The sequence below is a fragment of the Carya illinoinensis genome, chromosome 13 (assembly GCF_018687715.1).
Source record: "Carya illinoinensis cultivar Pawnee chromosome 13, C.illinoinensisPawnee_v1, whole genome shotgun sequence".
Taxonomy (NCBI): Eukaryota; Viridiplantae; Streptophyta; class Magnoliopsida; order Fagales; family Juglandaceae; genus Carya; species Carya illinoinensis.
In genome coordinates, this window is record NC_056764.1 from 24,139,796 (window position 1) to 24,145,049 (window position 5,254).

Here is a 5,254-nt window from a genome sequence, read left to right on the forward strand (position 1 = left end):
TTGGAGAGAGGTAGAGTGAGACGTGGAAGGCTGGGATTAATTTTCCAAACCAGGAAATAGAGATGTACGTGGTTGAAATGGAGAGGTAAGAAGTCGGTTTGATTGAAGGAGTGAGAAAAGGCAATTTCCAAAAAAAGACGTGGGAGACGCTGGTAGAAAGAAGGGATAGTCTATGCTTGAGTTTTCTGACTTTATGCTGGATGGTAGAGATAAAGAGGGTTACGGCTTTTGAAGTGAGTAGAGGTTGGTGTGTAAAGAAAGAGTGCCGTGATTAAAGGGGAGTGAAGAGTGGAAAATCGGTGGTGATTGAGGCTGGAATAAATTATTGTAATTGGAGGAGTGGACGACTAGGAGCAGCTATATATATATATATATGTTGCTGGACGAGAAAAGAGGGGGTGAGGAGCAATCGGTGTAGGGGTTGAGGGGCAGATTACGTAAGAGAGGTGAGTTGATAAATAGAGAGAGACGTGTAGGGAGTTGTGTGGTGCTTGAAGGGTGTCGGTGCAGATTATTTAAGGGAGTTGAGAGACGTGCATGTGCCCAAGTTTTTGGACAAAAGTTTTTGCACATTCAATTTTCTTTTTACGGTACATAAATCCTTTAAAAATTTAGCATAGGTAGGAATCCGTTGAATAGCATCTAACAATGGTATATTAATCCTAACTTGCTTAAAAATTTTAAGAATTTCAGCGTGATGCTTATCTTTGTGCAAAGGGGCTAACCTTTGAGGAAAAGGTGCAAGTGTAGTGCTTGGGACACTTTCAGATTTCAAAGGATCATGTGCCTCATTTTCAGAAGGAGGTTTAGAAGTGTTACCATTCTTTTCTACCTCTTGAGCTGGAATGCCAATCACCTTACCACTTCTCAAGGTTGTAATAGCCTTGACTTGCTTGACATTTGAATCTCCTGCCACACTTTGAAATTGGTGGTTTTGGCCTTGGGGATTAGGCTGAGATTGTGCAGGGAACTTCCCTTTCTCTTGAGCACTCATGGTTGTAGTCAACCTTGTGACTGATCCTCGAATCTCAGCAATGGCTTGTGAATTTTGACTATTGATAGCAGCTTGGCTTTGCATGAATTGCTGAAAATTGGTGGACAACTGTTGGAAGTTGGTGGATAATTGCTGGAAATTGTCTTCAAGGTTCTTTTTCTGGGCTGGCACCATGTGGTTGGCATATTGAGATGGTCCTGGACCTCCTGGGGTAGTGTAGGGTACAATTTATGAAGGACCAGCTATGTTGGGTGCAGGTAAAGCAGCTTGTTCACCTCTCCAACTGAAATTAGGGTTATTTTTCTATTCCGAATTGTAAGTGTTGGAATAAGGACCTGAAAAAGATTTAGCAACCATATTAACAGCATTAGATTAATCCAAGAGAACTTATTTGAAAGCAGGAATGGTCGGGCAATCATTAGTTGAATGCCCTTGGCCCTCACAAATATTACAGCTCAAGGTAATCTGAGGTACAGCTTGTACTTCATTCACTTTCTTCATTTCTATGGTTTCTAATTTCTTAGAAATCATAGCCAACCTAGCATTCAAATCATCTACTTCTCTCAGATTATATTTCCCACCCCCTGAAATTGTCCTTGAATTTTTTGACCTATCATGAACATCAGATGTATCCCATGATTGTGCATTTTTAGCTAGATAATCAAAATATTCAAAAGCTTCCTCGGGTTCTTTGTTAAAAAACACTCCATTACACATGGTCTCCACAAATTGTCTCATTTTTTGTTGCAATCCCTCATAAAAAAAACTAATGACCCTCCAATTCTCATATCCATGATGAGGACATGCATTTAAAAGGTCTTTGAATCGTTCCCAATAATGATAAAATGTTTCCACATCCTTTTGGCCAAAATTCATGATCTGTCTTTTCAAAGCATTAGTTTTATACATGGGAAAAATTTTCTTTAAAAATTTAGTTTGCATTTCTTGCCAAGTCCCAATGGATCTTGGTCTTAAGGAATTCAACCATGTCTTAGCCTTGTCTTTTAAGGAAAATGGAAACAGTTTCAATCTTATGACTTCATCAGTGCATGTTCTATCCATGAATGTGGAACACACTTCTTCAAACTCTTTGATATGCAAATAGGGGTTTTCAGATTCCATACCATGAAAGTGTGGTAACAATGAAATCATCCCGGGTTTGCAATTAAAAGCATTTGCATTAATAGGTAAAATGATGCAAGAAGGTGTGCTAGTCCTAACAGGCTGAAGATACTCTCTAAGAGTCCTGTTTGGATTCTCCACTTCCCTATCATGATGCTCATTTTCAGCCATGATGCTATCAGTGTCTAATGATGATTCTACAGATGATGATGCAGAGCTAAAAGATGTCAATGATTGTGTCCTAAACAGTCGAAATGTATGGTCTCTAGTCCAACTAGTCATACAAACAAGAGCAGATAATCAAAGACCATGGAAAATAAACAAAGAGAAGGAAAAAAAATTAGATGTCACCCAGGCTGTGAAAAGGTTCACAGCTCCACAACATCCTCTCAGCAGTGGAGGAATACTCTAATAAGCACCAGTTGTCCCCGGCAATGGCGCCAAAAACTTGACTCGTGGTCAAATGTGCTTCCAAGTGTAGAAGTGTCAAGTTGTATCAAGGATAAGTCCAGGATCGAAGTTCAAATTAAAGTTTCTAAAAAAAAGAGGCAATTTAACAAACACTTGGGTTGGGTGTTAGACTCTCTTTATTTTGGATCCTAGATAATTTTCTCGATTAACAATCCAATCAAGGCATTGATAAACGGAAGATAAAAAGTTGTGCTCAAGTTTTTGCAATATTTTTTTTCTAAGGGATTCTCTACTTTACTAGCCAAACACATCAACAACCAATCGAGAGAAGCCTTGATAATTTTCAAGCTTTTGTTGTGCCTTACGTCAACAACAAAACAAGAGCAAGAGCCGCAATCTATTTTCAATTTAAATCCGACTAGTAATATAGTGAAATCAACATTCAATCACAAAATATTGCATTAAACTAGAACCTAAAATAAATTAAGTCTCATTCCACAACCCAAGTTTCTAAAATTAGCTACACATGATATTTCTAGCAACAAAAATTAATCTAATTAAAGCCATAACAAAATCTGAGAGCAAAAAAAAATAAACTCAAAATAAAGATGAGCCTAAATGAATGAGAAATCGCAGCACAGGAGAAATAAAACAAATCTTAAGCCTCTGCTGCGCCGAACGAAATGATAAGAAGAAGAAAATAAAATAAATAAGCCGCTTTCTACTCTGCAACGTAAAGGAAGAAAATAAAAACTCTTAAGAACTAACTACTGACGAACCAAAACGAAAAGAAGAAGAAATAAAATAAATAATCCAGCCAACGTCTCAAACGAAAAGCAAAACAAATGAAAGAAGAAAAAAAAGAACACGACCAGCCGCAATCCTACCAAACGTAAAAGAAAGGATAGTAAAAACTGCTCCTTCCGTCTAACTGAAGAAGAGAAAATAAATAAATTTCCAACTAAAACTCTACTGCTAGGTCTCCATAACTCTAAGCTAAGCTAGGGTCTACTGTAGCCGAATGTAAAACCAAAAGAAAACTATGAAAATCTGCTGCTAGCATCCAAAACAGAAAGCAAGAATGAAAAATAAAACCAACCCCAGCCCCTTCAGTAAAATGAAAAGAAAAAGAATAAGAACTCAGCTCCCCTCTAGTCTAAACGAAAAGAAAAGTAATAATGTATGAAAACACAAAAACTAGCTACCCCCTACATGAACGAACCTGCCATATAAAAACAAGTTGAAAAATAAAGAGCCAAAAGTTAGCCCGTCTGTTTGTGTGATCCCATGTGATCTCCTGCTGCTGCTTTCCGTCCAGCTGTATTCCATCTCTCAGCTTCAATGACAAATTCGGTGGAATCACATGCCGAAAGCTGAAATCAGATCTGCTGCTTCCAGCAACATGTTTTCTGCATTGGTGTGCTGCTTTCCGGCTGTCTCCAACGTGATCTTCAATTGTCAAAACTGAGGGCCTGCTGTTCTTCTGCTGATCTGCATGTGTGCATTTATCTCCTGCTGCACGTTTATTGCATGTGTGAGTGTTCTGCAACATGCAGGTTGTGTGCTGTCCGAATGCTTTGCTGGTTTTGCACTTTTCTGCATGTGCGAGTCTTCTTCTCTTGCTGTAGTAGCTGCTGCATATCCGAGTGTCTGCAACGTGCTACTTTCCAAGTGTGCTGTCTGCTGTGTTTGTTCTGCTGGTCTGCATGTGTGAGTTTGTATGAGTGTTGTCCGAGTGAGGCTATTGATCTCTTGCTGCACGTGTGAGTTCTCTGCAAGTGCTGTGTCCGAATGAGTGGTTGCTGTCAGCTGCTTGTTTGCATGTGTTGATATGCTCCATGGTGTCCGAATGTGTTTGCACTTTTCTGCATGTGTGCATGTGTTGGTCTGCTGCATGGTGTGAGTCCACTGCATGGCCTGAATGGTCTGCATGTGCATTGTGTGAGTCCACTGCATGGTCCGAATGGTCTGCATGTGCATTGTGTGAGTCCACTACATGGTGCCCATGTGATTTTCTTTCTTCATGTGTGAGTTGGTGTGATCCGAATGATTTTGCATTTGATCTCTATTAGATGAGATTCCATAAAACCATAATTAACTTCTCTATTTTCTCATAGGTCCCATTCTTTCTTTCATTCCATAAATGCCCTACAATATATAAATGAAATGATATTATAGTTTAAGTATTTCAAGGGCAAATATGAGACTTTGATGTGCAAAAATATTGGCATCAATTAATTTGACATTCAATATTAGAATTTGATGCATAATTAAGTGTTCAATTCTTATTTGATAAAATAAATCACTCATTTAAACAACTTAATTATGCAATTCTAACCCTTTATCAGTTACCTCATATAGGCTATTTATAGAGTTTATTTCCTTAGAGTGATAGGAGTCTAATCAGCCTTGTGAATCATTTTCCTTGTAGGAGTCTACGTCATGTGAAGCAGTTCCCTTCTAGGAATAGGAGTTTATCTCCTGTTAGGGATCTGAGTCTATTTCCTCTTAGGAGAGTGAGTCGATCTGTCTTATCTCTTCTTAATTATATCTCTTAGCTAAAGCTGTGGGGACTCAAATATCCCTTCTAGAAACAATGCCTGGCTTGTAGGACTCTAGTGCTCCCATAACCTGGCCATTGCCAATTGACTGAAAAAATCGAGTCATTGTAGCAATGATGATGCAAGATATGGACACGGGCAACAACGTGGTGGCTAAAGGCTCTAA

The 5,254-nt window shown here is 38.8% G+C and overlaps 1 non-coding gene across 1 annotated transcript; it reads left to right on the forward strand.

Moving 5' to 3' along the window:
- The first annotated feature begins 1,781 nt into the window (after nucleotides 1-1,781).
- LOC122293066 lies at nucleotides 1,782-1,888 on the forward strand. The gene has a single exon (XR_006237123.1). It is a non-coding gene; the product is annotated as a small nucleolar RNA R71 (small nucleolar RNA).
- Nucleotides 1,889-5,254: the final 3,366 nt, after the last annotated feature.